The sequence below is a fragment of the Podarcis cretensis genome (assembly GCF_951804945.1).
Source record: "Podarcis cretensis genome assembly, chromosome: 8".
Lineage (NCBI taxonomy): Eukaryota > Metazoa > Chordata > Lepidosauria > Squamata > Lacertidae > Podarcis > Podarcis cretensis.
The window spans coordinates 13,025,694-13,052,958 of record NC_137177.1 but is presented as its reverse complement, the minus strand read 5'-3'; the positions used below and the strand labels follow the sequence as shown (position 1 = coordinate 13,052,958).

The window sequence follows — 27,265 nt, the reverse complement described above, 5'->3', positions numbered from 1 at the left end:
CACCACTCTGGCGAGACAGTCCGCGGGAAGGTAGGGTCTTAGCCTGCGTACCAGGTGGAGCTGGTAGACAGCTGCCCTGGACACAGAGTTAACCTGCGCCTCCATGGACAGCTGTGAGTCCAAAATGACTCCCAGGCTGCGCACCTGGTCCTTCAGGGGCACAGTTACCCCATTCAGGACCAGGGAATCCTCCACACCTGCCCGCCTCCTGTCCCCCAAAAACAGTACTTCTGTCTTGTCAGGATTCAACCTCAATCTGTTAGCCGCCATCCAACCTCCAACCGCCTCCAGGCACTCACACAGGACCTTCACCGCCTTCACTGGTTCTGATTTAAAGGAGAGGTAGAGCTGGGTGTCATCTGCATACTGATGAACACCCAGTCCAAACCCCCTGATGATCTCTCCCAGCGGCTTCATATAGATGTTAAAAAGCATGGGGGAGAGGACGGAACCCTGAGGTACCCCACAAGTGAGGGCCCAAGGGTCTGAACACTCATCCCCCACCACCACTTTCTGAACACGGCCCAGGAGGAAGGAGCGGAACCACTGTATAACAGTGCCCCCAGCTCCCAGCCCCTCTAGGCGGTCCAGAAGGATGTTATGGTCGATGGTGTCAAAGGCCGCTGAGAGATCCAGCAGAACTAGGAAACAGCTCTCACCTTTGTCCCTAGCCCGCCGGAGATCATCAACCAGCGCGACCAAGGCAGTTTCAGTCCCATGGTGAGGCCTGAATCCCGATTGGAAGGGATCCAAATGGTCCGTTTCCTCCAGGCGTGCTTGGAGTTGTTCAGCAACCACCCGCTCAATCACCTTGCCCAAGAATGGAAGATTTGAGACTGGGCGATAGTTGGCCAAATTGGCCGGGTCTAAAGATGTTTTTTTAAGAAGCGGTTTAATGACCGCCTCTTTCAGCGGGTCTGGGAAGGCTCCCTCACAGAGGGAAGCATTCACCACCCCGCAAAGCCCATCGCCCAGCCCTTCCCGGCTCGCTTTTATCAGCCAGGATGGGCAAGGATCAAGAAGACAGGTGGTCGGTTTCACTCGTCCAAGCAGCCTGTCCACATCCTCGGAGGTAACAGATTGGAATTGATCCCATATAACAGGACCAGACAGAACTCTAGCACTCTCCCGCCCTGGCCCTGCTCCCACTGTGGAGTCTACTTCCTTCTGAATCTGAGCGATTTTATCTGCAAAAAACTTTGCAAAAGCATTGCAGGAGATCTTGGGGTCCCTACCAGGCCCCGGTGGTACAGGTGGTTCCGATAAACTGCGAACCACCTGAAAAAGTCTCCTGCTGCTGTTTTCTGCAGATGCAATGGAGGCGGCGAAGAAGGCCCTCTTCGCCGTCGCCATTGCCACTTGGTAGGCTCGACGTTGAGCTCTAACCCGTGTCCGGTCTGATTCAGAATGAGTTTTCCGCCACCGGCGCTCTAGCCGTCTCAACGATTGTTTCATCACCCTCAGCTCCGGGGAGAACCACGGGGCTGTCCGGGCTCCATGCAATCGGAGAGGGCGCTTCGGAGCCAGACAGTCAATAGCCCTGGTTAACTCCGCATTCCAGCGTGCCACCAGGGAATCAGCTGAAAGGCCATCAACTTGGGATAAAGCATCCCCTACCACTCTCTGGAAGCCAATTGGATCCATTAAGTGGCGGGGGCGGACCATCCGAATCGGTCCCACCTCCCTGCGGAGGGGAAGGGTTGCGGAGAAGTCCAGTTGCACGAGGAAGTGATCTGACCATGGCACTTCTTTTGTTTCGCTTTTAGTTAATGTCAGATCACCAACATCCGTAGAGGTAAACACCAAGTCTAAGGCATGTCCGTGGCTATGAGTTGGGCCAGACTTATTCAGGGACAGCCCCATGGAGGCCATGCTTTCCACGAAGTCCCGAGCTGCCCCTTGTAAGGTCGTGTCGGCATGGATGTTAAAATCCCCCAGGACAACCAAGCTAGGTGTCTCCAGGAGTATATCCGCCACGACCTGAAGCAGCTCGGGCAGGGAATCCTTGGTGCAGCGGGGAGGTCGGTACACCAGTAGGAATCCTGTACTGCCCCTATTGCCCAACTTCCAGAACATGCACTCAGAAAACTGGGTCTTCCCAATAGGACGCCTGGTGCAGACTAATGACTTCCTAAAAATCGCTGCAACCCCCCCTCCCCGCCCACATGACCTGGGTTGCTGTGCGTAAGAGAAACCTGGTGGGCAAGCAGCGGCAAGGACAGGCCCATCTGCCTCATCCAACCAGGTCTCTGTCACACATGCCAGGTCAAATCCTCCATCCACAATCAGGTCGTGGATGGCAGTGGTTTTATTCATCATTGACCTGGCATTGCACAGCAACACTTTCAGGTCATGTGGGTTTCCCTTGCTGATTACTGTATCCTTCCGGTCAGGACCAGACCTGGAGGCAGGGATAGTCCTCAAACAACGACTAAACCTGCCTCCTCGGTAATGACATGGTCTGGTCTTAGCATAACTCCTCCTCCTGCCCGTGATCACCGAGATCGGGTGTCCCAATACATCTCCCCCTGTGGAACCTGCCCCACCCAATCTATTGGCTGAGGCCCACTCCCAGGCAGCCATGACCCTCCCCCTTAAAAGGCAAAATACAAACTAAATAATAATTTAACAGAATAACAATAATAATAAAACAAAACAGAACAAAACAAAGCAAAGCAAAACAAGGAACAATAGTGCTGACTCAGTGCTTATCCCACCCCAAGCAAAAATAAAATAATGAAATAATATAATATTATAAAAAACAACAACCACCATTTAAAGTGCTGCAAATTAAAAGCGATTAAAACATTTAAAACCATTTTGTCCATTGCTGCCGGTAGCTACTCAGGCCTCTTATGCTGTGGCAGTGAGTGCAGGCCCCGCCCCCTAGGCCGGATGGAGTTGGCAGGAGAGGGAGCGGTCTTCCCAACACTCACGCAAGCAGCAGCATTAAGACATTAAGACCATAAATAATTCTTAATTAGCTGAAGTTTGCTAAATGACCTGCCTACAGAAACTAATGTTCCTGCAATGGTTATTAGTAGTCTTAATCTAACACAAATGTTTGGAAACAGGTCACAAAGTCTGCACACTGTTGCCAAATTTAACAATTCTAATGGCTTTAGCTGAACGTTTACAAAATTTGCTTGATGTGCAGAGGATGTCTGTTTAAATCCAAGACTGTGACTAAGGGAAAAGAAGACCCTTTTGAGGTGCTAATGCTGTGAATTTCTCTGTCGTAGGCTCAGTATAGAATGTATACTGGCCCCTGCTGGAAGAACTTACATTTTTGGGTGCAATGGAAATGAGGGAGTACCTGACCTACATCATGGGGTAAGACTCCTATTGGATTGCACCTGGGAAATGCTGTGGCCCCTTGCCCCCACATGGGCGTAAAAACAGAAGCATCTCCTCTCGATCCACAGTCTCCAAGTGGTTTACAAATTAAAACTATATGAACGTGCATTGTATGTGTGTAAGATATGTATTATACGTTATAGTCACAACAGAAATGAATAGACAAGGAGTTGTACATAGTAATGGGTGAGTTGTGTAGTGCAGTACTGCGATATCAAAGTTTGTCACTACTGCTTCTCCTGCGATGCTTATCATTTATTATCTTCCATTATGCATCATGTATTGCTTATTCTATTAACTCTATATATATATAACGTTATGTATGTATATTATGTTATTGTTGTTGTTTTTTCTATGTTCTAAACTATGCTTTGACCTATTGATGAAGGATATAGATAAAACAGTAAATAAAGCCTTGGGGGTCTTTTTATTTTATTTATACTTAATGCAGACTCCAAGTCTCTAAGTAGTTTATAAATGAAAACCATCTGTAGGTACAGTATATATGATGGTTGTTGCCTTTCAAATGGTATATGTGTGCCATATCTTCTGATCAATTATGTGGGGTGGAGCTTACCTTGGCCTCCTTAATATTTTATTCAAGTTAACACCCCTGTGCTTGTACACCCACCCACACACACACACACACAAAAACTGAGAAACTACAATAAACTAAAAAGCAATTTTATACATATCTGCAATGCATTGCAATAAATCAATAAAATGCCACACAACCAATTTTAATTAAACCTTATACTCACCTAAAAGGATATTGGTGTAACAAATAAAGCAAATGCCTTTGGCAATACTGTAACCCATCTCAACAGGGTTTCCAGGGTCAAAAGCGCTGTGACAGAAGAGAGTTGCCACTCCTGTGAGGAGAGAGAAGGAAACAGTGCCTCTCCATTGAGCAGCTCATTCTTTGAGAAATGGCATCAACATTCACAGTAGAAATATGGCCATGATCTCAGCCTTTGTTGGATGCAATCCCCCAATCCAGACATGTCATACATGTGAGGCAGTTAGGTGAGGCAGTTATGGTACAGCAGTGGCACTTATTAACCGTCTTTTGTGTGAGAGCAGCTGAACTGTTTGCCTCAGAGGTAGTCAGTCTGTAACAGTATTTATCTTAGATACAAAGGTATGCAAAATGTACTTGCAAATTAAGTAGCATGTAAAAGGTAAAGGGACCCCTGACCATTAGGTCCAGTCGTGGCCAACTCTGGGGTTGTGGCACTCATCTTGCTTTACTGGCCGAGGGAGCCGGCGTACAGCTTCTGGGTCATGTGGCCAGCATGACTAAGCCGCTTCTGGCGAACCAGAGCAGCGCACGGAAACGCCGTTTACCTTCCCGTGAGAGCAGTACCTATTTATCTACTTGCACTTTGACGTGCTTTCGAACTACTAGGTTGGCAGGAGCAGGGACCGAGCAATGGGAGCTCACCCCATCGCGGGGATTCGAACCACCGACCTTCTGATCGGCAAGTCCTAGGCTCTGTGGTTTAACCCACAGTGCCACCCGCGTCCCTAAGTAGCATGTAACTGAATGCAATATTTTAATCTGCAAGTGGAGGCAAACTAAGTAAACATTATTTGTTATTTAAACTTTAAAAGAGAGTGCCTTGTACAGTTTTTATAGGAGGGAAAGAGGATCTGATTAAAGGGTCAAACAACCTGGGTTCTCTTCCACATAACTCTGTAAGGTCTAATTCCCACAGGTCGGGGGCTGCACGCACATCCACACAAACCTCTCCCATCACTCTCACACAAATAAACTCAGAAATTGACAGATACACACCCTTATTCCCATTCATACTCACATATGCCTCTCTCACACTTCTTCCACCTCAGCATACTGAGATTGGCAGTAACCTGACATCCCATTATATTTCCCCATTCCCCACCAATCAGTTGGGCAGCGAGGTGCAGAATGGGATTTTGGAAGTCCCATCATAAAGCAGTCTTGTTGGTTTTCAAGATCCACAGACATTGATGGATTGAAAGATGCATGCAAATATATACACCTCCCTCTTCTATCTCCCCCATCCCTGTTGCCGAGATATCTGGCTGTGTGGTTCTTAATTCTTCCCAGTCAGATGGGAATTGAACTACACAGTGCAATTTCAGAAGTGCGTCACATACTTCCACACAAAGCCCACATTATTGGTGATGGTAAGTGTGCTCCCATCAGCCCTACAAATAGCTGTTGGGTTGATCAGGAGAGCATGAGGGCTATGGGGAGAAAGGTGCACCAGGGAAGGCTTCCACCTTGCTTACAATGAAAATTGTGCTCATCAGCCTTGGGAAACAGCTCCTTGGCCAGCTGAGGGAAGCACAATTACCAACACAGGACAAGGAGTGAATCCACAGGTATGGGACATAGGCAACCTGTTGTGGCTGGCATGAGGCCTATAGGCCACATGTTGCTCAACTGTGGTGAAAGTTTCATTTCTTCTCTTAATATTCATACTGGTACTGTTTTAAAATATGTCCTTGTATAAGGATAAAATATATCCTTGTATCGCTAGAGTCAGCCAAGTTCACATGTTCAATTCTGTAGTTTCAATCATTTTACAAAATGTATCCTTCAAAACATATATGGAGGCTAATTAAGTGAAGATGAATCTTTTTGTTTGTTTGTTTCATTGTTTTCACAGCACTCAAACATGCTTGGGGTGACAGATTTTTTTTTCCTACCTGGGTTTTACCATAACCACCAAGTTTTCCATCAATGGGCAAGTGTATTGGCAGGCCAGCTACAGAAATGGCTCACCTCTCCAAAAGGGTGTGGGAGAATGTGATACTTATGACCAATACCAAATTGAAGGTCTACTACCCTTGCACGTTGAACATGCTGCTTTATTAATGTGTGTTGTGGGCAATTTACAACCACCAAGAGCCACACCTCAATGCCTTCCACAAGTGCTGTGTCAGGGAGATTTTTGGGCATCACATGACAGGACAGAATCACAAAGATTCTCTTTTATTGTCCATTCTGGGTTGCCCAACCACTGCCACAGTGTCCTTTCTCTTGGCAGATCAAGATGAGCAGATGACAGCAAATGTTGCTAGGTTTTTAGCTGGGGCAATCAGAATTAGGTCCACTATTTGGCTGCTGAATCAGGACCCTAAAGTGAGTTTTATATAAACAACTTTATTTCTGTTCCTTGTATATCACATTGTTGTTTTGTTGCTATGGCCAATGGCTAACACAAATACAGATTATTTCATTCAAAGATCCTGCACTGGCTTGGTCATTCCCAGAGAATGGAATATGGTAGGATGGCCCCAAGGATATGCTCTACAGGGAGCTGGCTTCAGGCACCAGACCCAATGGCAGACCAGCTCTGGGTTACAAATATGTCTGCAAACATGACATGATGACTGGCAACATCTACCCAGCTATTTGGGGGTCCATTGCAGACCACCACAGTGCCTGGAGGCAGGCAGTTAGGTCATGCATTCATAGCAGTCACCAGAGGAGGAATGACAGCTGAAAGGAGCACAGAGCAAAGATTTCTCTCTATAAGTTATGTAGCTAATAATTACCTTGACATCTGATGGGAGAGTGTCCCACAAGAAGGGCACTACTGCCAAGGAGGCCTGGTACCCTGTAACTTTACTTCTAACAGTGAGGGAACCACCAGAATGCCCTCAGAGCTGGACCATCATGAACAATGGGGGTGAAGATGCTCCTTCAGGTATGCAGGACTGAAGCTGTGTAGGGCTTTAAAAGTCAGCAACAACACTTTGAATTGTGCTCAGAAATGTACCAGGAGCCAGTGTAGATCCTCTAGGACTGGTGTCATATGGTCCTAGTGGCCACTACCATTAACCAGTATGGCAATTGCATTCTGAATTAGCGATGGTTTCAAAGTCACCTTCAAGGGTAGTTCCTGTTGAATGGTTACTTTAAATGTAAAGGTTCATCATTGTTCCACCTAATGTGTATGTCTTTAAGGGGCCAGAGCAAGGGCCAGAGCAAGATAACGAGACCCAGCTTTACAGCTGTGAAACATAGCAGGTGCTGCCGAGTTGCATTGATTAAGGTGTGTCAGCATTTGCATGTAGTATATAAGGAGCAGCACCTAGCTCTCCCATTACCCTGGGGGTTGGGTTGGTGGTTGGGTCTGGTTTGTTGTTAATGTATTTAGTGTATATGGAGTTTTTGTTTTTTCGTAATTAAAACCTTAAGTTATTTTTGAGTCGCTTTCTTTTTAATGCATGATCTCCCCAGCAAGCTCTCTGCAGTGCTACCATCCTGCAAATAGCCAACATCTTTGGTTATGGGCCCAGCTGCTGAGTGGATGACTGCATATTTTTGGACTCTGAGAAAGGTTTGAAAACTCCTTCCCCTGTTAGTGTAGTTTTTGTGGGTCTGGAAGATTTCCAGAATGGTTGACCGGGTTCCTGAAGCTGAGAAGGCTCTGGTCTTCCCACAGCTAACAGATGAGAACTATAGATTATGGTCTTTTCGGGTGGAGGCGCTTTTGACCTCTAGAGAAGTATGGACCTATGTAACTGATGACCCTCCTGACCCTGTAACAAATGCTTGGTCGAAAGGAGATGCGAAAGCCAGGGCGATAATTAATTTGGCAGTCAGCGACCAGCAAGTAGTCTATATAAGGAATAAGAAAACTGCCAAAGAAATGTGGGACAGTCTTGCAGCAGTGCATGTTAGAAAAGAGTCAGCGTCTGCATTGACGTTTTTAAAGCAGCTGTACCAGACTAAGTTGCAGCCTGGTGGTGATTTGGCAGCACACTTGAGACGTCTGGAGGCAATACGCGGCGAATTAATTCGAAAGGACATGGAGATACCTGATATTCAGTATGTTTTTATCATTCTTTGTTCCCTTAATGAGGACTTTGATGGTATAGCTAGCCAGATATCTGCCATCCCACCAGCACAATTAACTGTGGAAGGGGTGACGGCAAGATTAATGGGCGAGTTGGATAGAAGGGAGGCTTGTGCCATAAGCACTCCTATTTCCAGAAGTAATGAGGAACGCCATATGCAACCTTTTGGTGATGCGACTGCATTTAAAGCTGCAAAGCGTTGTTGGTTCTGCAATAAGCAAGGACATTTCGCAAAGGACTGCAGATCCAAAAGAAAGCAAAGTACTCCTAAGCCTGTTTCTGCTCGTCAGTCATGGTTGTCATCTCAGCAGCCAATATCGCACCGTAAAGACAGAAATGAGCCGCGAGCTTTTCATGCTCGGACTGCAGATCATAAAAGAATTAAAGGTGCCAAGTGGAATTCTTTTATTGTGGACTCAGGAGCTTCTCACCACGTTTGCAACAATCGAAGCTTGTTTATTTCTTTCGAAGAGGAAATTGGTAATGTACATTTAGCCAATTCACAAGTCTTGCAGTCACTTGGCAGAGGTACTGTTAAACTTGACTCTTTAAATATTACAATAGCAAACTGCATTTACTGCCCATCAGTGGACAATTTATTATCAGTAAGGTGTTTTGCTCGTCAAGGCATAAGTGTGCGTTTCTTAAATTCAATGTGTGAGTTTTTTGAGGGGAACAAACGTCTATTGTATGCCCGGGACTCTGATGGTTTATATAGACTGTATTTCCACACCTACTCCCAATCGCCTATAAATTGCAGAGCAGCACAGTCAAGCCAGGGGTTGAGGAATGTAAGGCCACATTCCGGGTGTGTCCATGAGGCGCACAGAATTCTAGGACACTTGAATTTGCTGATGTAATTAAGACAAAGAATATTGTTAATGGCCTCAACTTAAAACCATGTAAATTCTTTATGCAATGTCTATCTTGTTGCAAGAATAAGATTAAGGTTGCACGCAAGGGTAGGTGCTCAGATAGGAAAGTAACTGAGCCATTTGAGCGTGTACATTGTGACTTAATTGGGCCACTCCCGCCATCATTAGGAGGTTCTAAGTACTGGCTCACTCTCATAGACCAGTATAGTAGATATTGTTGGACTTACGCAATAGCTGAGAAATCCCAAGCATTTGAGAAGTATAAATTTTTTTGCAACTGGGTAAAAACACACTTTAACAAACCTATTAAGAACCTGTTTTCTGACCGGGGCAGAGAATTTGTTTCTGAGGATTTTGAGAAATTCCTGGAAGCGCAGGGGACTACTCATGAGTTATCTTGCCCCTGAAGTTCCTGGCAAAATGGGCTTGTTGCAGTTGTGCAGCGTGACTTACAGGCAAAGGTTAAAACGTATCTGCACAATGCTAATCTGCCCAAAGACTTTTGGGCTGAAGCGCTTAATGCTTTTTGTTATGTTAGAAATCGCAGTTATCATTCTGGTTTAGATGTCACCCCCTATGAGAAGCTGTTTAAAAAAACGCCCTAATCTGAAATACCTACGCATTTGGGGTTCAGATGTAACTATGCATTATCCTGCTAAGCAAAAATTGGGTGAGCGTAGTGTTCAGGGAAAATTAATGGGCTACCAGCAGGGGGCGTACAGAATTTACATACCAGCAACTGGCAAATTTCATATTACCAGAAGCATGATACAAACTGTAAATTGGAATGGAGTTGCTGTTTTCCAAGATACTGACGGTATAGACAGTACTGAGGAAGAAGAGGAAGAAGCAGAAGCAGCAGGAAATGGTGCTTCTGAATTAATGGAAAAAGACAAAAAGCCTGCTGAATCTGATAATTTGTTTGATGATTTAAAGTCACAGGCACCCGAGGGGAGGTTAGATTCTCTTGATTTTTCTGACTGTGAGCTTAGCCTACAGGCACCTCTTCAGTCTGACAATGATGATTTACAACCTGAAACTAGTAGTTCACTAAGTCCCATTAAGTCTGAGTCTGACTCTCCTTCCGGACTGAGACGTTCAGATAGAAAGAGGCAGAAGCCTCAATGTTTTGCAGATGAACATTTTAATACTGTGTATGCCAATAAGGCGGTTTTTGAGCCAAAAAGCTACAATGATGTTCAGAATTTACCTAAGCACCAAGCTGCAAATTGGTATAAAGCTATGAACTCTGAGATAGCTTCTTTAAAAGATAGATAGATAGATTCTTTATTGTCATTACACAAGTGCAACATTGCACAAGTGCAACGAAATTGGATGCCATCCCTTAAAAACAACAAAAGCAAAACAACAACAACAACCAAACAAACCACATTCCAGCCACACCCACACCCACACCCATCAAACTCCCAGGTCACACTATCGAGTTACAGCATTTAAAAAGGCCACAGCTCTTGGATAGAAACTATTTTTCAGTCTATTTGTCCTTGACTTGATGTTTCTATATCTCCTGCCAGAAGGCAGTAGTGCAAACAGACTGTATCCCGGGTGAGATGCATCCTGCAGGATGTTGTTTGCTTTCCTAAGACAACGGGAACCGTACAGTTCTTCCAAAGATGGGAGAGGATGACCAATAATCCTTTGGGCTGTGGTTATGACCTTCTGGAGCACCTTCCTCTTCCTAGCTGTACAACTGGAGAACCAGGCACAAATACAGTATGTGAGAATGCTCTCTATGGAGCCTCGGTAGAAGGACACCAGCAGTCTCTCACTCAGATTGTTCTTCTTTAAAAGTCTGAGGAAATAAATTCTCTGCTGGGCCTTCTTCACCAGAGCAGTGGTATTTGCGCTCCAAGTCATGCCCTGATCGATAGTCACTCCCAAAAACCTGAATTCCGCCACCCTCTCCACCCGTTCCCCTTTGATATACAAGGGCTGAATGTCCGCCTTTTTTTTCCTGTAATCCACCACCAATTCCTTGGTCTTAGCCGTATTAAGAGCCAGATTGTTCTCTCCACACCAAACACAAAGCCGCTCCACCTCGTCCCGATAGGCGGACTCATCCCCTCCTGAAATGAGCCCCACCACCGTAGTGTCATCAGCAAACTTGATGATTTTGTTGCTGGGATAAAAAAAGAGAGCATAACACTTGGTCTCTTGTACCACAAACCCCAGATATGAGACTTATTGATTCAAAATGGGTTTATAGAGTTAAAATGAATGACAAAAATGAAGTTGTAAGGTACAAAGCAAGATTAGTTGCTAGGGTTTTCAACAAATTCCAGGCGAAGATTATGATTTGTGTTATTCAAGTGTAAAATATGAAACAGTTAAGCTCTTGTTAAAAGATGCATCACAACGTGGACATTCTGTTTATCACCTAGATATAAAAACTGCATATTTGTTTGCAGATTTAAAAGAACAAATTTTTATGCGTGTCCCTGAAGGCATAGACGCCGCTGAAGGTTTGGTATGCAAATTAAATAAATCCCTTTATGGTCTGCACCAAAGTGGAAGGAATTGGCACCAAACTTTAGCAAAAGAATTGCAAGATATTGGTTTTTCACAAGGAAAGGCAGACAATTGTGTGTTTATAAAGGAAAGGGCAAACTCTGTAACAAAGATATGTGTGTATGTAGATGACGTGTTAATTTCTACAAAAACTAAACAGGAATATGAAGAGGTAGTATCACAGTTACAGAAGAAATTTGATGTGGTGGAATTAGGCATAGCTAAAAATTACTTATCCATGCAAATTGAGAAAGGCAAAAATGGATCTTTTCTGGTTCATCAAACTGCAAAAATTGATGACCTTGTTGAAATGCTACGTTTAGAAAATGCAAATGGGAAGGAAACGCCTATGGTGTGTGGTTTCACCTTTACAGGTGAAGATAAGCCATTCCCTAACAAAACTTTGTATCGTTCTGCTATAGGCAAGCTAAATTTCATTCAAAGAATCTCAAGACCAGATATAACTTATGCTTTTCACTTTCTGGCAAAATTTGTGGAAAAGCCCACTACACAATGTTTCTCTGCTCTTAAGAGAGTGGTAATGTACCTTAAACATACCAAACATTATAGGTTGCAGTTTACGTCAAGTATTGACAAAGGTTTTGAAATTTTCTGCGATGCATCTCATGCAGTGGAACAAAATAATTGCAGGGGTGTGTCTGGTATGGTGTTTTGTTATAACGGTTGTCCATTTGAATGGAAGTCCCAGACACAAACCATTATTTGTCTCTCCACAACCGAGAGTGAATTATGTGCATGCGTTCAGGCCACTCGTGATGTAGAATGGTATCTGCAAGTATTTGCAGACCTACAGATGCAAGTAACACTACCAGTAAAAGTTTACCTTGATTCCCAGAGTGGACTCGCTATCCTATATTCAGAAACCAATACGCAGCGCACCAGAGTCTTAAGATTACGTTTGCAGTTTGTAAAGAAACTAATTGCTGATGAAATGATTGTATTTGAATATGTTCCAGGTGACAATCAAATTGCGGACATTTTTACAAAAGCACTTCCAAAGGTTACACATGAAAGACATGTACAAAGTATGCTTTATGTTTTTGTTCCACAATGATGAACCGCAGGGGAAATGTTGAATGGTTACTTTAAATGTAAAGGTTCATCATTGTTCCACCTAATGTGTATGTCTTTAAGGGGCCAGAGCAAGGGCCAGAGCAAGATAATGAGACCCAGCTTTACAGCTGTGAAACATAGCAGGTGCTGCCGAGTTGCATTGATTAAGGTGTGTCAGCATTTGCATGTAGTATATAAGGAGCAGCACCTAGCTCTCCCATTACCCTGGGGGTTGGGTTGGTGGTTGGGTCTGGTTTGTTGTTAATGTATTTAGTGTATAAGGAGTTTTTGTTTTTTCATAATTAAAACCTTAAGTTATTTTTGAGTCCCTTTTTAATGCATGGTCTCCCCAGCAAGCTCTCTGCAGCGCTACCATACTGCAAATAGCCAACAGTTCCAAGTAGAGCACATTGTAATAATACAAGCAAGAGACTGCCAGAGCATGTACTACTCTGGCAAGACAGCATGCAGGCAGTAGGGTCTCAGCCGGTGTACCAGATGGAGCTGGTAGACACCTTTCCTAGAAACAGAATTGACCTGTGCCTCCATGGACAGCTTCTGTCTTGTCAGCATTCAACCTCAACCCGTGAATCAGCATCCATCCTCCAATTGCCTCCAGCCACTCACATAGGATGTTCATTGCCTTAACTAGTTCTGATTTAAAGGGAGGGTAGAGGTGGGTATCATCTTCATATTGATGAACACCCAGCCCCAACCACCTGATGATCTCTCCCAGTGACTTCATATAGATGTTAAAAAGCATGGGAGGGGGACAGAGTCCTGAGCGGCAAGGAGTTTGAACACTCCTCCCCAACACCATTTTCTGGGCACCGCAGTGCCCCCAACTCCCAACTCCTCCAGACAATCCAGAAGGTTACCATGGTGAATGGTATCAAAAGCCACTGAGAGATCCAACAGAACTAGGAACCAGCTTTCCTGGGCCGTGTTCAGAAAGTGGTGGTGGGGGATGAGTGTTCAGACCCCTGGGCTCTCACTTGTGGGGTGCCTCAGGGTTCTGTCCTCTCCCCCATGCTTTTCAACATCTACATGCAGCCGCTGGGAGGGATCATCAGGAGGTTTGGGCTGGGTGTTCATCAGTATGCAGATGATACCCAGCTCTACCTCTCTTTTAAATCAGAACCAGTGAAGGCGGTGATGGTCCTGTGTGAGTGTCTGGAGGCGGTTGGAGGATGGATGGCGGCTAACAGATTGAGGTTGAATCCTGACAAGACAGAAGTACTGTTTTTGGGGGACAGGAGGCGGGCAGGTGTGGAGGATTCCCTGGTCCTGAATGGGGTAACTGTGCCCCTGAAGGACCAGGTGCGCAGCCTGGGAGTCATTTTGGACTCACAGCTGTCCATGGAGGCACAGGTCAAATCTGTATCCAGGGCAGCTGTTTACCAGCTCCATCTGGTACGTAGGCTGAGACCCTATCTGCCTGCAGACTGTCTCGCCAGAGTGGTACATGCTCTGGTTATCTCCCGCTTGGACTACTGCAATGCGCTCTACGTGGGGCTACCTTTGAAGGTGACCCGGAAACTACAACTAATCCAGAATGCGGCAGCTAGACTGGTGACTGGGAGCGGCCGCCGAGACCATATAACACCGGTCTTGAAAGACCTACATTGGCTCCCAGTACGTTTCCGAGCACAATTCAAAGTGTTGGTGTTGACCTTTAAAGCCCTAAATGGCCTCGGTCCAGTATATCTGAAGGAGCGTCTCCTCCCCCATCGGTCTGCCCGGACACTGAGGTCCAGCTCCGAGGGCCTTCTGGCGGTTCCCTCACTGCGAGAGGCCAAGTTGCAGGGAACCAGGCAGAGGGCCTTCTCGGTGGTGGTGCCCGCCCTGTGGAATGCCCTCCCATCGGATCTCAAGGCGATGGACAACTACCTGACATTCAGAAAACATCTGAAGGCAGTCCTGTTCAGGGAAGTTTTTAATATGTGACATTTTAGTGTATTTTTCATCTCTGTTGGAAGCCGCCCAGAGTGGCTGGGGAAACCCAGCCAGATGGGCGGGGTACAAATAATAAATTATTATTATTATTATTATTATTATTATTTATTTCACCTTTGTCCCTAGCCTGCCAGAGATTATTGACTAGTATACTAGTATATTGACTAGTATACTAGTATACAATGTGTTCTTGCATTGGACCACACCACAAGATAGTCAATGTAGGATTCTGACATAGCCTGAGACTACCATATGGCGCTGTTCTTGAAGCAATCATGGCTCCTCCCTTATCTGCTATAGCAGAATAGGCCTCATAACAACAGATGGAATCAGGGCCTTCCTAGTAGGGCTGAATATTGCACAGCCCAAGCAGTCACCCCCCCCCCTTTCTAAAGACACCGTGGGGACTCATTTCAACCAACCAATCAATCTCTCTAATTGGCACAGAGGTATAGGGACACATTTGCCATAGCTATATTTTGGACGAGGACGGGGTTAGTGGTGCAAAGATATTGTTCCTATCTCCTGAGTCTCTCAATGGCTCTCCAGAGTTCTGCCAGATAGCGGTAATCTCCTCTGGCTGCCTAGTGCTGCATGGCAAATTGCCAGAAAAGCAGCTATGATAGCCCAGAATCAGCTGCATTTTAAAACTTTCTTCAATGTTCTCCTCTAGATAAATCGGTGGGAAGTTGTTGTTTTTTATGCATTTATTTGAATTTTTGATGATGTCCTTTTGATAGTGTTAGCCACTTGGAGATTTCATTGAAAAATGGAGTGGTTTATGCATTTGCTAAATCAATAAAATAACTTATAAAGTTACTGTGAGGAGAATCAGAACTTACAGGGTTAAACAGTTCTGAATGACGTCTCACATTCTGAGGCGTGGCTATATTCACATAGGGGAGGTTTCTCTGTGTGTCTTTCTTCTTTCGCTTTTACTGAGAAGCGGATAAGATGCCAGCCAATTCTCCGGGCTGATTAACAATGTTTTTCTATGCAATAAAGACTTTGGAGATAAGAGAAAAAGCCTGCATCACAGTCTGATTTATACCCACACAAAGCAGCAGCTCTCCCGCTGTGCAAGCTCTGCTACAAGTGCTAAGGAAGCTGGAAGAGGTTTGTACCGGCATGGACAGCAGCAGTGACGCAGCTAAGAAGAGTGCTGGACGCCATCTTGGCACAGGTTATGGGGGATCAGCCAAGCTTTGGAAGCTGTTGCCAAGTTGTGCCTGAGTGTGTGGGGAAGCCAGCTGAGCTGAGCTGGAGCCAGTTGGAGCTGTGCCTAATGTTTTGAGGCAAGGAGAAGCTCGCTGGGGAGGATCTGGTCTGCTGAACCGGGTGACGGAGCAGCTGCTGTTACGTGAGTACGCTGAGCCCCGGGGGAGAAGATGGAAGACGGCCAGGAGTCATACTTCGTCCCTTTTGAGAAATTAAATGGGAAAAATTGGCAGGAATGGAGCAGGAAGCTGAAGGCATGGCTGGTAGCCAAGGGTCTGTGGGAGGTGGTACTAGGGCCTCCACAGCAAGCTGCAGCCGGTGTTTCGGCAGCAGATATCGCAGCTGCCCATGCTTCGCAGAGAAAGAATCAGAAAGCCCTGGGAGCTATCGTGCTCAGTTTAGAGGGCTGAGTTTACCAGGCACTAGAGAGAGTGCACCACAGGACCACAGCTGGGGCAAAAATCCACACTACTAGACGCTTGTTTGAGATGAAGCTGCGTCCTGGTGATAGCATCAGACAGCATGTGACTGAGATGCTTGCTGTTTTCAACCAGCTGAGACTGTTGCAAGTCAACTTTTCTGAGGAACTGAAAGTTTATATTTTGCTCAGCTCTTTGGACAAAAGTTATGACAATTTGTGTCTAACTTTGGAATCGATGAATCCAAACGATCTTACGCTGGCGTATGTGACAGGTCGTTTGTGTGACGAACAGGAACACCGCCTAAGAGAGGGTCAAGCTGGCACAGGGAGCCCATCCGGTTGCAGAGGGGGGGCCAGGCCAGCGGAAGACACAGTTCTGGCTTTCTCCACTCGTCGCTGCTTTATCTGTGGGTCGGTTGAACATCTGCGTCGATCCTGCCCCCGGAGAGCCAGAGATGCCGGGCAGGATGTCTCCAAGGTTGCTTCCCATGGCAGTCAGCCAGGTTTCCATGGCAGCCAGTCCAGGAAAGGAGGCCAGTGTGGGAATGCACAAGGAGGACGTGACAGAGTGGAGGACAGTTCTTATCACCTAACTGCCTCTATGGCAACGCTAAAGGCCAACTCCAGTAAGGAGAGAGTGCTGCATTGGGTCATTGACTCTGGAGCCAGTAATCATCTAATGCCAGCGCCACCTAGTGATGAAATGTGGAACTGCAGGGCTGTTTCAACTGGGAAAACAGTTGAATTTGCTGATGGGTCACAGAGACATTTAACCACTGTTGGAAATGTGTTTGTTTCTTTCTTGCAGGCGGAGCTGGAGGTCTACATTGTGCCTGGTATGAAACATTGTCTTTTATCTGTATCTTGTCTTTTACAGCAGGGGTACAAGGTTTGTTTTGAAAATAATGTCTGTTCTATATCCAGGGGTGGGAGGCAATTGGTCAGTGTCGCATGTCAGAACAATCTCTTTGTTTTGGAGACACCTCTGGAGGGAAAGGGCGACGCTGAGGAAGCACAGGTGAAGTGTGCAAACGTTCCACCTCATGATTCATGTCCCCATTTGTGGCACAGGAGAATGTCACATGGCTGTTGGGGAGGTATCCAGAAGTTGCCCCAGTGCGCTGTAGGTTGCAGGATAAAACCATGTGACCGATCCCTAGATTGTAGGGCATGCAGAAGAGCAAAGGTAAAAGGGTGCAGTTATCCCAGATTGGAGAGGGTAACCACAAAGCCTTTTGAGCTTGTGCACACAGACCTTTTTGGGCCCATGCCAGAGAGTCTGGGTGGGGCCAGATTTGCGCTGACGCTGACAGATGATTTTACCCAGAACGCCTGGGTCTTCTCGCTGAAATGCAAAAGTGAGGCAGCGCAACTGATCAAAGATTGGGTTGCGGCAGTGGAACTACAGTTTTCCACCAAGGTGCAGGGGTTTCAGAGTGACCGAGGCGCAGAGGTCACTGGGTCTGCTCTGCAGAGTTTCTTCCGCCAGAAGGGAATACGTCACTGGTTGACGGTTGCTACTTCTCCTCAGGAGATTGGTGTGGCGGAACATAGGAGCAGGGCACTGGCTCAAGCAGCTGACGCTTTACTGATTGACTCTGGTTTGCCTCAAAGTTTTTGGGGGAGGCGGTGAAGGCGGCCACTTTCACGATGAACAGGTCCTACAATTCAGTGGTAGGTGACACCCTGTATTTCTTGCTTCACGGAAAGAAGCCGCAGGTGCATTTCTTCCGTGTCTTTCGTTGTGAAGCGTGGGTGCTTGTGCCAAAGGTTCAACAAAATAAAGGTGGCCCGAGGTCCCAGAAAATGATCTTTTGTGGGTACGCGCCTGGGACAAAGGGGTGGAAGTTTGCATATCCGGATGGTGATCAGTCCAGGATTCTAGTCAGCAGAAATGCTGAGTTCTGTGAACAGAATGGTTGGTCAAGGATCCATGCGAATCCTGACGTTCTCTCAGAATGTCTGTCTGATTCTGAGGAGGAGGGAGAGGCAGAAGCTGAACCTGTTGATGACCAGGGTCAAGAACAGGATTGGGCATCTCCACAGGTTGTTAAAAGAGAGCCCAAGAGTGAGCCTTCGTCTCCTGTTAGCAAAGTTCAGAAGGCCCAAAGACGCAGTAAGTCAGAGGGGGAGCCTCCTGGTACCAGTGAAACACTTGCTGGCCCCAGTGGGTCAGAGGGAGCACCTGAGACAGTGCTCAGACGTTCTGCATGCACGACAAAGGGGGTACCACCTGAGAGGTTTCAGGTCACCAGCGCGTGGGTTGGTTTCGCACAGTGCGAACCTGAAAGTTTTGAGAAGGTTCAACAGTTGCCTAAGACAAAAGCCGGGAAGGGGCAAAAGGCAATGGGAAAGGAGTTGAACTCAATGAGGTCTGTAAATGTGTACTCACAGTTTCCCTCAGGATGCGAGACGAGAGGGGGGGGTGAGGAGAATCAGAACTTACAGGGTTAAACAGTTCTGAGTGACGTCTCACATTCTGAGGCGTGGCTATGTTCACATAGGGGAGTGTTTCTCTGTGTGTCTTTCTTCTTTCGCTTTTACTGAGAAGCGGATAAGATGCCAGCCAATTCTCTGGGCTGATTAACGATGTTTTTCTATGCAATAAAGACTTTGGAGATAAGAGAAAAAGCCTGCATCGCAGTCTGATTTATACCCACACAAAGCAGCAGCTCTCCCGCTGTGCAAGCTCTGCTACAAGTGCTAAGGAAGCTGGAAGAGGTTTGTACCGGCACGGACAGCAGCAGTGACGCAGCTAAGAAGAGTGCTGGATGCCATCTTGGCACAGTTACTTCTAAAGACACTGTTCTTTGCTATTGCCACTGCAAAATATTCTTAATTTGATAAATGCTCACACACAAGGATTCATTTGCCACACCAATTTATTTTGTTTATGAACAAATGAAATTTTAACCCATATATCATATTATTATGAGTCAGAGGCCCCAAACCCCACACTCCTACTTTAGCTTTTCTATTCTGTGCATTCCATTCACCCTCCACAAAATGCCAAAGAGAGGACTTAGGAGTCCTGTGGATCCCAGTCACTCTGCACTCCCACCACCAGGCAAGCAACCTCTACCTCCACTACTGCAGCAAATGGTGGAATCCAAAAGGAAGAAGACATCTCCTAACTACCCTTCAAAGTTGAGCTGTTCTGAGGAAGGCAGTGTATCATAGCATCGTGCTTCAGTTATTCTGCCCCAAAAGTATTCATTATACAGGGATTTCCTGGCCATGTCACAAAGAGATGGGCTGGCACAGCCTTTATAAATCTCATCAGGAGCTGAACTGTCATCTAGTAAAAAGAAAGAGACATTGTCAAATGAACACCTGCATTGTAAGGGATGAGTTTGTGTGTGCAAAAGATACAGAATAGGAACATTTTAATTGTTATTAACTGTATTGCTCAAGTATAAAAAGCATACCAGAATCACATCATGAGATGATTGTTGTAGCTGCTATTTAAACTGAATTAATATAAGACAAAACTATTAGTTAAAAATCTGTCGCCAGATGAAAAAGCAGAACTAGAGAACATAATACAAATTAAAGTCTACCCCAAAATTAAGTATTTAGGAGTATAGTTAACACCAAAGAATATTAACTTATATGAAGATAATTATACCAGTTGTTGGAAAGATATCAAAAGACAGTTGGAGACATGGACTAAGTTAAATTTATCATTCTTGGGCCTTATTTCGGTAATTAAAATGATAGCTTTACCGAAGCTACTCTTTCTATTCCAAACGATTCCAATTATAGGAAAGACCAGCAGTATGGACAAGTGGCAAAAAGAAATTTCTAAATTTTTGTGGAAGGGTAAAAGACCAAGAGTAAAGCATAAGATATTAATAGATACTGTAGAAAGAGGTGGCTACGGGTTACCGGATTTGAAGTTATATTACGAAGCCTCATGTCTTCTCTGGTTGAAAGATGGGTGTACATTAAAAAATTGGGATATTTTAGAACTAGAAGGTCATGATACCTGTTTTGGGTGGCATGGCTATCTTAATTACAGGAAATTAAAGGCACATAGGAGCTTTTCAAATCATATACAGTGGTGCCCCACAAGACGAATGCCTCGCAAGACGGAAAACTCATTAGACGAAAGAGTTTTCCGTTTTGGAGGTGCTTCGCAAAACGAATTTCCTATGGGCTTGCTTGCAAGATGAAAATGTCTTGCGAGTTCCTGCGGGTTTTTCCCCTCCCCCCTTTTTCTAAGCCGCTAAGCTGATAAGCCGCTAAAAGCCGCTAAAAGCCGCTAAACCGCTAATAGCACTAATCCACTAAGCCGTCAATGGGCTTGCTTCGCAAGACGAAAAAACCGCAAGACGAAGAGACTCGCGGAACGGATTCTTTTCGTCTTGCGTGGCACCACTGTAATACTAAATGCCATATAGATGGTATTGGAAAAATACAAAAGATATTTGGAACAGAAAACCCCAAGATGGAACTCTCCACTAGAAGCAATCACTGTTAAAAAAAAGAAAAGAAAAAACATAAAAGAGAACTGGATAACATATAACACAATATTAAGGGAAGAGGAGGGTCAATAAATACTGATAAGTTACGAGAAAATAAAATATCACTTTTCTAGTTGGCTAGATTATTTCCAGGTTGTAATGGGGTTGGGGGTTGCTCGTGTGTAAAAGCGCAAACTGCTCCAAGCTGAGAAGTTTGGTTAAAACTTTCCCCTGTCCGGGCGATCCCTACTTCATGACCGTCTTAATCACTGGCAGAATCCGTCAGTGGGAGTTTCCTGAATTTCTTCCAGCATAACAATTCTTTGACACCCAATCGACGTCTGGCTTCCCTGCGTGGAAGTCTCCTGCGCAGAGTGGGCGTCCCAAGGGGAGGTCCTCTGCTCTCCCCGCTGGTCTCGCTGGAAGAGTCTCGGAGCCTAGCCTCCGAGGTTCCCTCACCTTCCACTGTTTCTCTTGTGTCACGTCTATTTCCTTCCCCAGCGGAAGTTTCCTCTCTAGTCTTGCTGGTTCCCTCCCCGGCGTCATCTGGGAGCCTTAGCACCACCCTTGGCTCTGATGGCAGTTCCCTGACACAGGTGAATGAAGTGTTCAGACAGGACAAGCAGATAGTTTTGAAAAGGAGCCTTCAAGATTTGAAAAAGAACTACTGAATAGTAAAGCCAAAATAATTGCAAAAAATGTATAGACTTCTTTTAGACTACAAAGTAATGGATGGGGAGGTTAAGGCTTCAGTGATAAAGTGGGCCCAAGATGTGGGCCATCCAATTATGCTAAAAGATTGGGAAAACTTATGGAATGTAAATTTGAAATTTACAGCCAGCTATAACATAAGAGAGGGACGCAGGTGGCGCTGTGGGTTAAAGCCTCAGCGCCTAGGACTTGCCGATCGAAAGGTCGGCGGTTCGAATCCCTGCGGCGGGGTGCGCTCCCGCTGCTCGGTCCCAGCGCCTGCCAACCTAGCAGTTCGAAAGCACCTCCGGGTGCAAGTAGATAAATAGGGACCGCTTACCAGCGGGAAGGTAAACGGCGTTTCCGTGTGCGGCTCTGGCTCTGGCCAGAGCAGCGATGTCACGCTGGCCACGTGACCCGGAAGTGTCTCCGGACAGCGCTGGCCCCTGGCCTCTTAAGTGAGATGGGCGCACAACCCCAGAGTCTGTCAAGACTGGCCCGTACGGGCAGGGGTACCATTACCTTTATAACATAAGAGAGAACATGATGAAAATGGCCCATAGGTGGTACCTCACTCCTTCCAGATTATAAAGAATGTATAAAACTTTGGTGAATGCTTGTTGGAGATGTGGAGGAAATAATGGTGACATGATCCACATGTGGTGGATGTGTGAAAAGATTAAGACTTTTTTGGGGAAAATATATGATGAATTAAAAAAGATGATGGGGATAACTTTTACTAAAAAAACTGGAGGCATTTCTATTAAGTATTTTAGATAAAGAGATCCCAAAAAATTCAAGAGAGATACTCTTGTATGCAGCTGCAGCAGCTTGAATACTCGTAGCCAAGGGATGGAAAGATCAGGAGGCTCCAAAAATAATAGACTGGCAAATTAAATTACAGGAATTTGAGGAGATGGTTCAATTGACTAGCAAACTCAGAGAAAACTCAAAGCAAAAATTTGTGGAAAAATGGGATGGTTATAGAAGATATTTTCAAAAATACAATAATAGTTTTGACTCCATGCTAGCATTTGAGTGACAAAGAAAGTAAAAGTAGGTGGACAACAATTAAGGATTTATTATGTTTTCTGAATGTATTGGAAAATCTATATAGAAAGGTTTACTGCTTTGTGTATATTCAATTGTAAGATAACATATATGTGAAGGGACTTGACAGGAAGTCAAGATTGAAGAAAATATTTTGTAAGATAAAAGAGGGGGAAATGATTTTCATTATTATCACTCTTTATTATTATTATTATTATTATTATTATGTGTGTGTGTTTGTGCGGGTGTGTGTTTTGTATGGAATTGTTTGGGAGGAAATAAGATGGTAAATAACAAATAACAAACAAAATATTGATGTATGTAATTTTTCTTTCTCAATTATATTTTGTGGTAGTATGGTTATAATGTTTTCTGTAACATAAAATCATTCAATAAAAATTATTGTCAAAAATAAGAAAGAGATTGTTGTTGTAGCTGCTGCTACTGTTAGGAGGAGGAAGAGGAGGAGGAGGAGTAACAACAGCAGCAGCAACAACAACTACTACTACTACTACTACTACTTTATTATTTGTATCCGGCCCATCTACCTGGGTAGCCCCAGCCACTGTGGGCAGCTTCCAACAAAATATAAAAGACAGTAGAGCATCAAATATTAAATACTTCTCTATACAGAGCTGCCATCAGAAGTCTTCTAAAAGTCGTATAGTTGAATATCATACAGATGTTTAACATTTAGAAATAATAAAAGTCTCTTATAGAGAAGAGACTATTATGGCAAATTGCATTCCAGATCAGAGCTCAATGTCTGCTTTTACTTTTTTCAAAAAAAGACTAGTTGAAACACTTTTTTAAAAACAGTTTTGCACATAATTTATGTAATTTCTCATCCCCCCTGCATTCAGAAGATACAGGCTCATCTAAAGAAATACGAATCAAAAGTGACATTTACACTGTGATATTTTCGGGGGGGGGACACCTCCCCCCCAACACACATGCAATCTGTTTTCTGGCATTAATCCACAAATAGAACGAGAAAGCAACCCACCCACCCCTAGCAGGCTGAGTTTCTCCTCTCCCATTCATTGGCAGGCAGTGCTTACTTACTGTGAACAATAACAAACGAAATGCATTGAGTCTCAGCTTCATAGCAACCAACAGTTTTCAAATCTGAACAGCCTTCTGAGACAGAAGCATGACAGGCCTCACACTTTCGCCCATTGACGTCACGAAGTGGCCCTGCCAAAAGCAATGACATGGATTCAACACATATATCTCAATTCTAGAATCCTCCAAGATGGATGTCATATTCTCCACTGCTTCTGGAATTAATCAAGGAGATGATGCAGATCTGGTTACTACCTTGAAAAACTAGATTGAAATGCCATATAATGTTATGCATGAATATTATGTTGTTTGTTTTGTTGCTATGTTGTAAACTGTGTTGTGACCTAAAGATATTGAGGCATCTAACCATAGCCTGCATTTTTATTGAGGCTTGATCAGGGCCTGTATTTTAAAATGGGCTTAAAGATTTTCAAATGTTCATGCCAGGCAGAAGACCAGCTGCCTAAGAACCTTGGCAAGATGTTTATTCTCCTGGATAAGGGGGCCCCCTGATTTATAGCAGAAAACAATTCTCAAAGTCAAAGGGAATTACAGGCTGACAGCCAAGGTTACACTGACCCTACATATTACAGAAGATAAAAAAAGAGATAAACATAATTAAGAGTGGGTAAATAGTAAAATAAAACCATGTGCCTCCCATTAAACTTGAGCCATATTTTCCTAAGGTTGAAAGGTCAAGAGCAGTGAAAAAGGCAACTGGCTTGGTTGGAGAAGATAGGTTTTCTTTCTTTCTATTTTTGAGGCTGGAAACTGTTCCTTCCTTTTTTTACTTTGAAAAGGTTTATTCTTCTAAAAAGCTATCTATGTTATGTATTAAATATATTGGCTTAAATGTAATTATGCAAAGGAATTAGAAGCTAAGAAATGTTAAATCCTTATGCTAGATTCTTATTTCATATAGTTGGAAGAGATCACAGGGGCCATCAGCCACCAGCCCAGCCCCCCTGCCAAGCAGGAAACATCATTAGAGCATACATATGGTTGTCAGGCCTTTGTTTAAAAGACCTTCAAGAGAAGGAGATCTTTCAATGATGATGTGAATTCAAGATCCTTGACATCTGTTTAAGATAAAAATTTGAGATTAAACCATTTGTTTTGGAGGGCAATAGGGCGAGGTGAGCTGGTAATTAAGGTTCCTTGTTGAGACACATGTAAGATATATTACTACTTATTTGTCATTTATAGATAGAAGAATATATAGCTTTTTGTTTCCCATAAAAGGACAAGAGGAAATGGGTGTATCTTTTGTGATTGGTTCTAGCAAACAGCCAATAGGAATTTCAACCAGGCTGATTGGACAGAGGCAGCCACAGGAGGAGCAAGGGGGCTGGATTAAGGAAATATAAGTGCTGGCCAGAATGGCAGGAGGGCAGGCCAGAGCTTGGTAACCATATACCACTGTGCCTCATATTTAACTGCCGCAGGGGGCAGATTAAACCGACTGGCGGGCCGGATTAGGCCCCCGGGCTGGACTTTGCACATGCCTGCTCTAAGTGGTTTATAAATCAAAAGCATATGTATGTATATACATAATATTATAGTAGCCAACTCCTAGGGGTCGGGGTCCCATTGCCCCCACATAAAATGTTTGAGGTGGCTGGGCACCCCCACAGTGAATGACCATTGCATTTCAAATGGTGTGAAATTCAATAAAACAATAAGATCTATTTAAAAGCAAGGTATCATCAAAGCACATCCTTCTCCCTCACAAATTCACGCAAACACATCATCCATCTAGTTGTTTTAAAATCTCTTTTTTTAAAAAAAAAATTATTAAAGTTTTAAATAAACACATATAAACACAAAAAGACAATAAAAAACATAAACAATCAAACAAACAAATCAAAAACAAGTATAAGTTTGAACCATATTTTCTGAACCTAATTTCACCGACCTCCTCACACCTCCCCCTTCTGTATTCTAATCTCATTTATCTTATCAGCAAATCCATTCCCACATTTCCCATAGTTTTTATTAATTTTATTCTTTTTCCTTAATCAATGCCCCTGTAATCCACTAATTTTTAAGCCCATATCTTTTTAACCTTCATTAATTTTGTAATGTTTATTAAGATAGTCTTTGAACTTCTTCCAATCTTCTTCCACTGTCTCTTTGTCCTGGTCTCAGATTCTGCCGGTCAACTCTGCCAGTCCCATATATTCTGTCATCTTCATCTGCCATTCTTCCAGGGTGGGTAGATCTGGTGTCTTCCAATACTTTGCGATGAGAATCCTTGCTGCTGTAGTCGCATACATAAAAAAAGTTCTATCCTTCTTTGACACCACATGGCTTACCATACCCAGGAGAAAGGCCTCTGGTTTCTTCAGGAAGGTATATTTAAATACCTTTTTCATTTCATTATATATCATTTCCCAGAAAGCCTTAATCCTTGGGCATGTCCACCAGAGGTGAAAAAATGTACCTTCATTTTCTTTACATTTCCAACATTTATTGTCTGGTAAGTGGTAAATTTTTGCAAGCTTGACTGGGGTCATGTACCACCTATAGATCATTTTCATAATATTCTCTCTCAAGGCATTACATGCCGTGAATTTCATACCGGTGGTCCACAACCTTTCCCAGTCAGCAAACATAATGTTATGACCAATATCTTGAGCCCACTTAATCATAGCTGATTTTACTGTTTCATCCTGTGTGTTCCATTTCAACAGCAAGTTATAGATTTTTGACAAATTCTTAGTATTGGGTTCTAGCAACTCTCTCTCCAGTTTTGATTTTTCCACCTGAAAGCCAATTTTCCTGTCCAACTTAAAGACCTCCAATATTTGATAATAATGAAGCCAATCTCGCACTTTATCTTTTAGATTCTCAAAACTCTGCAATTTCCACTTATCACCCTCCTGTTCTAAAATTTCACAATATTTTGGCCATTTAACCTCCATATTAAGCCCAGAATAAAATTTAAGATATTAACTGATACAAAAGAAAGAGGGGGGTTCGCCCTGCCAGACTTAAGACTGTACTATGAATCGGCAGCTTTCTGCTGGTTGAAAGACTGGCTACTTCTTGAAAACACAGATATTTTGGATTTGGAAGGATTTAACAATAGATTTGGTTGGCATGCATATATATGGTATGACAAGGTTAAAGTTCATAAAGGTTTTAAAAATCATATTGTTAGGAAAGCATTATACAATGTCTGGATTCGATATAAGGATTTGTTGGAAAATAAAACTCCTAGGTGGCTATCACCAATGGAGGCTAAGGAGGTGAAGAAACTTAACATGGAATCTAAATGGCCAAAATACTTTGAAATCTTAGAGCAGGAAAGTGGTAAATTTAAACTACAGAGTTTTGAGAAAATAAAGTCCAAGGTACGAGATTGGCTCCATTATTATCAAATAATGGAGACTTTTAAACAAGACAAGAAAATTGGTTTCCAGGTGGAGAAATCGAAATTAGAATCAGAATTGTTAGAATCCAATACTAAGAATTTATCAAGAATGTATAACTTGTTGCTGAAGTGGAATACAATAGATGAGACAGTTAAGTCAGCTATGATTAAATGGGCACAGGACATTGGTCATGACAGTTATGGACCACCGGCATTAAATTTACGGCATGCAATGCCTTAAGAGAAAATATTATGAAAATGATTTACAGGTGGTACATGACCCCAGTCAAGCTTGCAAAGATTTATCATTTGCCCAATAATAAATGCTGGA

The 27,265-nt window shown here is 44.0% G+C and overlaps 1 long non-coding RNA gene across 2 annotated transcripts in view; it reads right to left on the bottom strand.

The window, feature by feature from the left end:
* LOC307221798 overlaps positions 1 to 27,265 on the bottom strand; it is a 49,376-nt gene that overhangs the window by 3,097 nt on the left and 19,014 nt on the right. The window contains exon 1 of one of the 2 annotated variants that reach the window (XR_013841529.1): positions 4,119 to 4,354. The exons of the other annotated variant lie outside the window; for it this stretch is intronic. This is a non-coding gene — a long non-coding RNA (uncharacterized lncRNA). Of the gene's footprint in view, positions 1 to 4,118; positions 4,355 to 27,265 lie in introns of those variants that run through there. 2 annotated transcript variants of the gene reach the window in all.